This window comes from Pseudorasbora parva, chromosome 5 (assembly GCF_024679245.1).
Source record: "Pseudorasbora parva isolate DD20220531a chromosome 5, ASM2467924v1, whole genome shotgun sequence".
NCBI classification, from domain to species: domain Eukaryota; kingdom Metazoa; phylum Chordata; class Actinopteri; order Cypriniformes; family Gobionidae; genus Pseudorasbora; species Pseudorasbora parva.
The window spans coordinates 27391284-27403911 of record NC_090176.1 but is presented as its reverse complement, the minus strand read 5'-3'; positions in this window follow the sequence as shown (position 1 = coordinate 27403911).

Genomic DNA, 12628 nt, shown 5'->3' with positions numbered 1-12628 from the left:
AAACCAAAAAGAGACTAAAATATAGCCTGTCCGTTTGGGAGTTAAGGCATATAAACTAATGCAGATCAATCACACAAGCTCTGAGAGCTTTGAAACTTGACATGTTTGTAGTCAGGAAGTTGAGTTAACTGCTAGAAAAGACTGGATGTGAATATATTGATGTATGGAATAAATAGAGACATATAAACACATACCTAAAATAACCGGACATGCACAAATTGAATATCTATACAGAATGTTTTCATTTACTTTATGGTTGCTTAGCCAGGGATTGTCATATAAACACATATGATGGCTTGTTGGAAAGGTGAGGTTGTGCTGAATCCAGCAATACCAAATATGAAAATATAGCATGATCAAATCAGGGTATTCTGTTACTCAATGTATGAGGTGTCTAAAATGAATGGAAATGGAACACTAGCATAATTTAGTAGGCCTACAAAGCCCATTATCAGTGGTGAGAAGAATGTTGAGAAATTCAAATATGAGATACATCTAATAATAAAACATTTCATATGGCACCTTGTACTATATGGAAACAAAGACTGAAATCGAAAGATAACACGTTACCATAGCACAAACAGGAGACTCGGAGTCAGGATAGCAGTTTGACTTTAATGAGCCTTTTAATAGAACTATAACTTAACATCACACAATACAAATTAAATTACTGTCTTAAATCAAACAAATGGCAATCTAACTAAACAAACACTCCACGGGGGAATGAGCCCTGTCTTCTCAGGCTGTTTTTTTTTCTAGTAGCAACCATTTGGAATATGAACTGCTTTTGGTAGCCATTCTTAGGTCAGCCCCTCATGATGTTACAACTGCAACACACCACTGTCACTCATCCACATTGTCATCAGTGACAAAGTTGGTCATATTTGGAGAGTCTGGGAAAGGGCAAGAGCAAAACTCTGTGCAGGTCAAACCCACTGAAAGACACTGGCATTTGGTGGCATCATTGCAGTTTCCATCTTTACAGTAGAGGTGGGTGATGTCTCTAACTTCTTTAGGTGCTGGTGCCTTCTGTAACATCACAGGTTCAATACACCCATCTTCTCTGAGCCTCCATCCTCTACCAACTGGGTTCCAGAGAAGAGGTTTGGCCAGGTGGCTGTGGCGCCACACTGCTGTTTGATACAAAGCTCTCAGCACATGTTGCTGGAAGGCATCTTCTGTTGGGGGTAGATTTGCTGCTGACAAATCTGTGGTAGATGCTAGTGTGTACCTCAGCTCATCCAGGTTGGTGCAAGGATGCCTATCCACCTTTTTCTTTTGGCCATCCAGGAGGAGGGCATACCTTCTTGCCACAGGCAAAGCCTCTTCCAGGCTACCAGAGAGTCCAAATTTGGTCATTTCCTGTAACTCACAAAGATGGGTCTTCCGTCTTGTGAGGGCAGTGGCCTTCCCAATTCTGTACAAACTGCTTGTGATGTCACAACCCGTGAGGGCGTGGCATGCAGGTAAACACTCACAAAGCACTGCTCCAAGCTTCTGAGCGATCGAACAGATAGGGACAAATCTTTCCTTAAGGCCATGTCCCGAGTGCATAAACACTACTGAGGATCCAAACATCCCTTTGCTTGAATAGTACAGAAGCAAAACGAGTACATCTGTATCATCACATTTGACAATTAGACGAGAATGTGACTGTGCAAGGTGTATTGCATGTAACACCAGCCTCGTGTCAGCCTCCTCTTGGTCACTGTAAAGGTCTTTCAAGCAGTCAATGCCTGACTTGCTAACACTCTTAACCTTCTGACCATTTTCAAAGCCACCTGCCAAGATGACAGTGTTCCCTGAAGGAATTCTCATTGGCCCAGTACTGGTGATGTGGGTGCTGACAAAGCTACATAGAGCAGCCTTGTTTCCACTGATCCTGAGGTATTTTCTGTAGTTTGGAACACTTGTTTGTCCTGTGATGATGTGTGTTTGTCTGCTGGTGTGAATTGTGCCTCTTCTTTGTCTTTCAAGATCTTTGACGGAGTGTTGGTGGTCATATCTATCAAACACTATAACGACACAGCTGTTACCTTCCTTTCCCATTAAAGTTGCAATCTTTTTCCAGACACACTCACCCAGGTCATTGAACGTTTGAAAGACTGAATCATTGAGACTCTGTAGAAGAGCCATGCCATCAATGATATATGCTGATGGTTCTTTAACATTTGGCAGATTTTAACTTTCTCAGATGCAACCTGACCACTTGCAATGTTGATCAGTTCCTCAGGAATGTTATCAAGATCAAAGGGATTCTGCCTCTGCTCCACAGCTTCCATTATCTTCTGTATGTCTCTTTCATCTCTGTCCATTCTGGATGCTCCATGCTCCTTGTGTGCTTTCGAGCTCTGATCATCAGTGTCGCAAAGCTCTTTCATGGCATCCACATATGCTGTGGTCACATGTCTTGTCATCAACCATCTTGTGAGAGCTCCTTTTCGTAATGTGAACCCAACAACTCCCAACAACTCCACCTTGACTCTTGCCTTCTCAATTAATGGTTTGCTCTAGTGCCTGATCAGTAGCCACACAGTTGAAGCTTCGATGCTCAGACCGGCGAACAACAAAACCGCCTTGCTGCATGAATGTGTATGCTTCTGGTTGTTCATGTTCAAGTGCTTTCATTTCTGCAACATAGACTGGCATGTACTTGCCATAATTGGTCCTGCCAGCAGCTCTGAACCAAGGTATCACTTCACACATGCAATTCAGGTGAAGTTGAAAGTCAGCTTCACGCTCTGAGCGAAGAACCCTTAGCAATAGATCATTGTATAATAGCTGTTGTTAAAGAGACACAGCAGCTGCCAAATGTTAAAGAACCATCAGCATATATCATTGATGGCATGGCTCTTCTACAGAGTCTCAATGATTCAGTCTTTCAAACGTTCAATGACCTGGGTGAGTGTGTCTGGAAAAAGATTGCAACTTTAATGGGAAAGGAAGGTAACAGCTGTGTCGTTATAGTGTTTGATAGATATGACCACCAACACTCCGTCAAAGATCTTGAAAGACAAAGAAGAGGCACAATTCACACCAGCAGACAAACACACATCATCACAGGACAAACAAGTGTTCCAAACTACAGAAAATACCTCAGGATCAGTGGAAACAAGGCTGCTCTATGTAGCTTTGTCAGCACCCACATCACCAGTACTGGGCCAATGAGAATTCCTTCAGGGAACACTGTCATCTTGGCAGGTGGCTTTGAAAATGGTCAGGAGGTTAAGAGTGTTAGCAAGTCAGGCATTGACTGCTTGAAAGACCTTTACAGTGACCAAGAGGAGGCTGACACGAGGCTGGTGTTACATGCAATACACCTTGCACAGTCACATTCTTGTCTAATTGTCAAATGTGATGATACAGATGTACTCGTTTTGCTTCTGTACTATTCAAGCAAAGGGATGTTTGGATCCTCAGTAGTGTTTATGCACTCGGGACATGGCCTTAAGGAAAGATTTGTCCCTATCTGTTCGATCGCTCAGAAGCTTGGAGCAGTGCTTTGTGAGTGTTTACCTGCATGCCACGCCCTCACGGGTTGTGACATCACAAGCAGTTTGTACAGAATTGGGAAGGCCACTGCCCTCACAAGACTGAAGACCCATCTTTGTGAGTTACAGGAAATGACCAAATTTGGACTCTCTGGTAGCCTGGAAGAGGCTTTGCCTGTGGCAAGAAGGTATGCCCTCCTCCTGTATGGCCAAAAGAAAAAGGTGGATAGGCATCCTTGCACCAACCTGGATGAGCTGAGGTCCACACTAGCATCTACCACAGATTTGTCAGCAGCAAATCTACCCCCAACAGAAGATGCCTTCCAGCAACATGTGCTGAGAGCTTTGTACCAAACAGCAGTGTGGCGCCACAGCCACCTGGCCAAACCTCTTCTCTGGAACCCAGTTGGTAGAGGATGGAGGCTCAGAGAAGATGGGTGTATTGAACCTGTGATGTTACAGAAGGCACCAGCACCTAAAGAAGTTAGAAACATCACCCACCTCTACTGTAAAGATGAAAACTGCAATGATGCCACCAAATGCCAGTGTCTTTCAGTGGGCTTGACCTGCACAGGGTTTTGCTCTTGCCCTTTCCCAGACTCTCCAAATATGACCAACTTTGTCACTGATGACAATGTGGATGAGTGACAGTGGTGTGTTGCAGTTGTAACATCATGAAGGGATGACCTAAGAATGGCTACCAAAAGCAGTTCATGTTCCAAATGGTTGCTACTAGAAAAAAAACAGCCTGAGAAGACAGGGCTCATTCCCCCGTGGAGTGTTTGTTTAGTTAGATTGCCATTTGTTTGATTTAAGACAGTAATTTAATTTGTATTGTGTGATGTTAAGTTATAGTTCTATTAAAAGGTTCATTAAAGTCAAACTGCTATCCTGACTCCGAGTCTCCTGTTTGTGCTATGGTAACGTGTTATCTTTCGATTTCAGTCTTTGTTTCCATATAGTACAAGGTGCCATATGAAATGTTTCATTATTAGATGTATCTCATATTTGAATTTCTCAACATTCTTCTCACCACTGATAATGGGCTTTGTAGGCCTACTAAATTATGGTAGTGTTCCATTTCCATTCATTTTAGACACCTCATACATTGAGTAACAAAATACCCTGATTTGATCATGCTATATTTTCATATTTGGTATTGCTGGATTCAGCACAACCTCACCTTTCCAACAAGCCATCATATGTGTTTATATGACAATCCCTGGCTAAGCAACCATAAAGTAAATGAAAACATTCTGTATAGATATTCAATTTGTGCATGTCCGGTTATTTTAGGTATGTGTTTATATGTCTCTATTTATTCCATACATCAATATATTCACATCCAGTCTTTTCTAGCAGTTAACTCAACTTCCTGACTACAAACATGTCAAGTTTCAAAGCTCTCAGAGCTTGTGTGATTGATCTGCATTAGTTTATATGCCTTAACTCCCATACGGACAGGCTATATTTTAGTCCCTTTTTGGTTTTGGGGTGTATATCAATATCTGTTAATTTAACAATCTTAGCAGTAAAATATTTTTAGCCAAGGTACCTCACCTTAAGGTACCATGGAGGAAACGTGTAATAAGAGGGTGTCTTCCCAAAGACACTCCACCCAAAGGGACGTGGAAGGCACCCCAGGCCGCCACGTACACCTTTATTGTGGAGGGGGTCAACCCTGCCGAGAACCTTGCCTGCAGGAACTCCAGCACTGTACCAACCGGGCAGTTAACTGGGTCCCACTGGCGTCCTCTGCACCATGCTGAGAAAAGTTTCCATTTCAAAGCGTACAGCTTCCTCGTGGACGGAGCTCTGGAGTGAAGGATGGTCTCAACGACCTCGGCCGAGAGACCCTCCTCTATGAGCCTGGCCCCCTCAGAGGCCAAGCCCATAGTTTCCACATCTCTGGGCATGGGTGCAGGAATCTCCCGCCCGCCTGAGAGAGTAGATCCCTCCTGGCCGGAATCTCCATCGGAGAGCCTTCAAGGAGAGATATCAGGTCCGAAAACCAGATTCTGGTCGGCCAGTACGGAGCCACTAGAAGTACCTGGGCCCCGTCCCGCCGTACCCTCTCCAGAACTCCTGGAAGCAAGACAATCGGGGGGAAGGCGTACAGGGGTAGCCTCGGCCACTCCTGTACCATGGCATCCAACCCCAGCGGGGCTGGATGGGACAGAGAAAACCACTGCGGGCAGTGAAAATTCTCCGCCGAAGCAAATAGATCTATCTCTGCCTTCCCATATACCTTCCATAGGAGCTCCACCACCTCTGGGTGGAGTCTCCATTCCCCGGGCCTCGGCCCCTGCCTCGACAGGCTGTCTGCTTCCTGATTCAGGACCCCCGGGATATATACTGCTCTGACTAACAGCAATTTCCCTTGGGCCCACAGGAGGATCCGACATGCCAATTTGTCCAACGGACGGGACCTCAGACCCCCCTGATGATTTATATAGGCGACCACCGATGTGTTGTCTGTCCTGACTAACACATGGTGGCCCCTGAGGTTCGGGTAGAAACTGTTTCAATGCAAGAAACACTGCGAGCATCTCTAGCCGATTTATGTGCCAGTGCCGCTGATGTTCCTGCCATAGACCCTGGGATGAGTGACCACTCATGGTCGCCCCCCAGCCCGTGAGAGAGGCATCTGTCGTTAGCGTTACGCGACGAACATGAGCCCCCAACACGGGACCCTGAGATAAAAACCCTGGGTTTTTCCACATGACCAGAGCACGTAGGCATCGCCGCGTGACTTTGATCGTGCGAAGCGGATTTCCCCTCGGGGAGAACCCTTTTGTTTTGAGCCACCACTACAGTGGCCTCATGTACAGTAGGCCAAGAGGTATTACGTTGGACGCTGCTGCCATGAGACCTAACAGTTTCTGGAACTGCTTCACAGTGATGGCCCGGTCTAGCTTCTGCTCTTTGACTGCTGCCAGGATCGATGCTATGCGTGTTGGCGATAATTGCGCCCGCATAATTACCGTATCCCAGTTCACGCCTAAAAAAGTGGTTCTCTGAGCCGGAGAAAGCACACTCTTCTTGGCGTTCAGCCTCAACCCCAATTTCGACATGTGTGCGAGAACAGCATCTCGATGCTGAACCGCCATCTCTTGTTCTATATTCGCTAGAATCAGCCAGTCGTCGATATAATTCAGTATGCGGATGCCCTGCAGACGCAACGGCGCCAGCTGCATCCACACACTTGGTGAATGTGCGGGGTGACAGAGCTAGACCGAAAGGAAGTACTCGATATTGGTATGCCTCTCCCCCGAAGGCAAACCTCAGGAACTTCCTGTGATGTGGAAGGATGGAGACATGAAAATACGCATCTTTGAGGTCTATGGTGACAAACCAATCCTCCGATCTGATCTGCGACACAATCTGTCTGTGTGTGAGCATCTTGAACTTGAGCTTGGCCACTGAGAGATTTAAGAGATGAAGATCTAAAATCGGGCGTAAGCCCCCATCCTTCTTTGGCACGATGAAGTAACGGCTGTAAAACCCAGACTCCCTGCCGGGAGGAGGAACCCTTTCTATAGCCCCCTTTCGCAGGAGTGTCTCTACTTCCTGTGCCATCACCAGAGCCTGCTCCGGGCCCACCTCTGTAGGTAGGACACCGCTGAAAGGAGGTGGCCGCCTTTTAAATTGAATGGCATACCCCCTTTCGATTATCTGCAGGACCCAACGAGATATATCTGATAGACGTTTCCATTCGTCTAGAAAATCTACTAAGGGAACCAGCCTCTCGAGGCTGGCCTCTGGTGTACTTTGAACAGCAAGCACAGTGCCCTGAAGCGGCGGACCGGCAGGGAACGACTGACTTGACTGCTCGGGAGCCCCCCGAAGGGGGAGCGGACCACCCTCGAGTGTGCGCCCCGGCATTGCGGTGGGGTTGGCAGCGCGGCCCCCAGAGGGCGCTGCAGGACAACGGGTACCGTAGGCAGAGGTAAACACCGTTTCCCTTCGGAGGGGACTACCCTCAGCGTCCTGACGCTTTCCTTTTGTTTCCCTGCCCTCCGAGGAGGGGGCGGACCACCCTCAGGTGGCCCGCGGAGACCCTCTGCGCCCCGACATTGCAGCGGGGTTGGCAGCGCGGCCCCTTGAGGGTACCGAAGGAAGACGGGTACCGTATGCTGAGGTAAGCACCGTCTTCCCACGGAGGGGAAACTAAGGGAACCAGCCTCTCGAGGCTGGCCTCTGGTGTAATTTGAGCAGCGAGTGCAGTGCCCTGAAACGGCGAACCGGCAGGGAACACCTGACCTGACTGCTCGCATGCCCTCCGAGGAGGGGGCGGACCACCCTCAGGTGGCCCGCGGAGACCCTCTGCGCCCCGACATTGCGGCGGGGTTAGCAGCGCGGCCCCCTGTGGGCACCGAAGGAAGACGGGTACCGTGTGCTGAGGTAAGCACCGATTTCCTTCGGAGGGGAAATGCCAGGGACGATGCAGCTGAAGGCGAGAGATAGCTCGCAAGCGTCTCTTCGATCTTCGGCATCGCCCCATAACCATAGTGTCTCAGCCCAAATATATTACTATATGCAGATGTATGTGGGCTGAACACTCTATATGATACCGGTTTCCTCCATGACCTAGACACCTCGGTGTGCAGGTCAGGGAAGAACTGCAGGACATTGATGCTTTGCACGAGAGGGCAGGAATCGCTCATCTAATTTCGTTTTCTCTGATTTCGATGGGATTCAGATATTTCCGCCAGCCAGTCGTTTTTTATTTTTATATTTAACCTGGCCACAGCTCTCGTGAGAACCTCAACTCACTAGCGGGTGACTGAAGTGGCGAGTCTTCAGTCGCGATGCTCTCAACGTCCACCTCCGCAGAGCTGGATAGTTGGAGCACAGACTCCGCAGAGCGGGCTTCCAAACCCCGAGACGAGGCACTGGACGATACAGGTGAGGGCTGAGATAAGGCTGGGCCCGTCTCAAAATCCTCTGTAAAGTCCATGTGTGAACCCCACGACTGAAGCCACCGCTCTGCCTCGGCAGCAGCGGGACCGAGCCGCGGGGAACACGAGTCGAAGTACCCTCCTCGAAGAGTGCCCGGCGAGAGCGCAGCATTCTTAACGGAAGCCGTTCAAAAAATGCTCGCAAGCGGCCCCCTCAAGGGCTGCCTGAGCATGCTGTGCTCCCAAACAGCCATACACAATGAGTGTGTTTCCCACACGCAATATATATATATTTTTTGAGGGCAGGGATGAACACACTGTAAAATGCTGTTCACTCGCCATAATCTCCTTTTTCTCTTTATGTTATAAAATATATATCAGATATATTTAACAAAGGTGGAAAATTCTCTCTAATGGACAGACAAAAACACCAAATAGACAGACAGGTTCACACAGATCGCTTACTGAAGACACAGAAGCTAGTTCCTGTTTGTGTTCGCGGACCTTTTATAGTCTCCGGTCGATGACGTCATCACGTCGGCGACCGATCGATCTCCCGATGGATTGGTTCCACACACGCTTCACGACGCATTAACGCAGAGGCGTTCTCACAGCGTTTCGACGCAGCTCGAGTTCCCCGAAAGGGAACTGTTATTTATTTTTGTTATTTGAGGATTTCTAAAAATACTGTGCAAATACTAAAAATACTGTGCAAAAATCTTCTGTCTCATTCTTGTGAACCCAATCTCAATGGATATATATATATATATATATATATATATATATATATATATATATATATATATATATATATATATATATATATATATATATATATACATGTCCTGTATCAGACTGCACAGTCACACCAATTCTCAAAAAACACATTACATACGCTTGTTCTGCAGATGGACAGGCCTAACACTGTCCTAAGCAGATGCAATGTGATAAGATCCCAGCAACAACCAAAGGTTTCACTATTTTGATGATCCCTTTAACACATTCTGTTGACTATAAGTGATGTTGCATGTCTATTATCTCTCTTTAAAGTGGAATCACAATAAAGTGATAGCAGATATTAAGCTGGCAGTCAACTAATACTCTAATGAATTAGATGAATTTTAGTTGTAAAGATACTTAGAGTCAACAGAATGTTAAAAAGGGGCCATCAAAATAAAGTGTTACTTATGCAATTTGTCTCTCAAAACCAGACACGGCATGACTCTTATAAGTGAAAAATTTTGAAGGGCAATCAAAAGTTGAATTGAAATGGATAAGTATATAATCAAATTCTTTATAATCATAATCACTTGAATTGAAATGGATAAGTACATAATCAAATTCATTAATACACATTTTGAAAAATACCTAATGAGGGACTGACAATCTTTGCCACAAAATTCACATTGAGTTCACAGTTTGAACATGCTTGCTTCCTTCTATTTATTTTCAAGATCTGAGGTGAATGATCAATTGTTGCTCTCAGCTGGGCTGTAACAGTCATGCAAAATGATATTAAAACTAATCAGGACCTGAGATTATCATCTTCATAGTTTAGCTCCGGTCCATGTTGTTCCACAAACTTTAATTAACATTTTTATCAGGAAGCCACTTGTCTGTGTGCTGTGTGAATATATTAAAGGAAGAGAAGGTAAGAGCAGAATAATGGCAAAAAGCAGAGAGTGTGTCCCCTCCATCCCCTCGTTTTATAATGTCTGGCGATGGTCAGAAGCTGGGTGTTATCTGTCTGGGAGTGAAGTTTGCACATTCAGTCCTCGAGGGAGCTGAATGCATTCATTGTGATGGTTTCTCCCTGAGAAAGCTCCGCTCTCAGCTGCTGCTCTTTAGTCACAAGCCTGCCGAGACAGAGAGGCTTAAGCAGTGTGGGGGTTTTCCCTCACATCTCGCACTAGCTACATTGTCCTTAATCCAGAAGCGGAAGACCAGTCAGAGGCTTCTTCCACAGAGAGCAAGGACTCACTGCTTGTTGGTGACTGATCATTTAGACGTGGTGTCAGTTAAAATGGATAATGGTTTCCCACTCCCTGCAGCTGTACTAAATACAATGAGCTAGTGGAACTTTTGACTCTTGCCACACCCCGACTGAGTTTGGAATGGTCCGGCCTGAAATGCAAGACTGCAAAGTCCTAATGAGCCTTCCATTTCTTTCAGATCTTTTAGATCTTCACACGGAGGGGTCATGGAGAACTCCATATTCCACTCGTGTGACTCATTCAACTTTCAATTATTCAAACGTAAAGGGGCTAAGCAGGTTATGGGACGATGACTCAGGGGAGAGGAATTTAGAGAATTACCTTTTTCAAGGCACATCCTCATCAAAGGATATGCAGAGTGCCTGCAGAGGCAAAATGTATGCAAAGGCTGGTCAGACTGGTGGACCTTTGCAACTTTTGGAACTGGTGACTACAGAGAGGCATCTGTGGCTTAACTTGTCTGGTATCAAGAATGTCCTCATAGATGCCCCTGTCTCACACTCTGGACTATTTGGCACTGCTGTTGAAATGGTGGGGGTCAGGTTTAGAGAGGTGAAAATGCAATCAGTTACCTTTGGCAAGTGTATCCATTGCCAAGAGTAGGCCACTCCTAAATCATCTGAGCTTCCACTAGGGATGAGTTCCTAGAGAAAAAAAGTGGACTTCAAGAGGTCCAAGAACTTTTCTTTTTTTTACAGGAGAATAAAAATCTCCTAATCTCATCCCTCCACCTCTGACTGTTCGAATACATTAAGTTGTTTTTAGAGAAAAATAAACAAAAACTTATTTTTAGAGGAGAATAAAAAGTCAAGCCAGCACTGTGGTGTTAGGCTTCCTGGGAATAGTGCTTGACAGGAGTTTGAGATGATGATCTCAATGACTAAAAGTTATTCTTTCTTCTCAGTCACCTTCTCCAAGCAACTGGAAATTAAGTAAGGTTATGCTTCTTCGCAATGCCCCAATTATTGCGGAATTGTTAGACGTGGGCTATGTCAAATTTCTGGTAGCTCTACTTAAGGGGTCTTCACTCCAGGAGTGTGACTCAGACTAGTTGTCCCTCCAAATTGGGAATAGAAGCTTCAGGATCTTTCCTATCATCCCTTAGATTACTGTGAGCAATGTTGTGCAATTTACACTATATTGCCAAAAATATTGGAACACCCCTTTAAACCTCTGAATTCAAGTGTGGTACCATGATAGGTTGCCACCTGTGCAATAAGTCTACCATGAAATTTCCTCACGACTAAATATTCTATGGCTAATGTTAGTGGTACTATAACAAAGTGGAAGCATTTGGGAAAAACAGCAACTCGGCTATGAAGTGGTACAGCACATAAAATCATGCTGAGGCACCATACGCAGAAGGCTCCAACTTTCTGCAGTCAATTGCAACAGACCGCCAAACTTTGTGTGGCCTTCAGATTAGCTCAAGAACAGTGTGTAGAGAGCTTAATGGAATAGTTTTCCATAGCCAAGCAGCTGCATTCAAGCTTTATATAACCAAGAGGAATGCAAAGCATTGGATGCAGTCCTGTAAAGCATGCTGCACTGAACTCTATAGCAGTAGAGATGTGTACTCTGGATGACGAATTCAGTGTAACATAAAAAAGCAGGTGTCCCAAAAATGCTTAGCACAAATAAATTGTTGGTCTACATGCCTCAGACATTGGGTTCCGCAGGATGCATCCCCATAGCTGACACTGTATCTTGTTCCCTTCTCAGGGAACCATGGCTACAGTAATGATCTAGACCTTTTCTAATCATAGAAAACACTCGGGAAATCAGAAAGTACAGAACATATACACCATTCCTTACCCTAACCCCCATCAAAAAAAACAAACCAAAGGGAAAAAGGAAAACTAAAATGTTAAAAGATGAAAACCTTTTATTAATGTTTCTTTTTTTATCATTTCATAGTCTTTTAATATATCTATTCTAGGAAATAAATGTATGTATTTAAAAAAATCATATTCTTATCGTATATGCAATCGTGAGGCTAAAGTCTTTAATTTTTACAAATATTATTTTAAGAAGACAATCATGACAAAGTACTAAGATCTAGATACTACGCTTACTAGCAACCTTTATGCCAACTTGCACAGTCAGGATCTGACTAACAATAGGTGCTGTGTAGTCTTTAGTCTTGGTCTAGTATATAGGGGGGGTGACAGCAGTCAGTCAACAAGCAGAATCAGCTTCAGCTTCTCCTTTGTGGAACTACTGAGAATCAGCCAGCGCAACC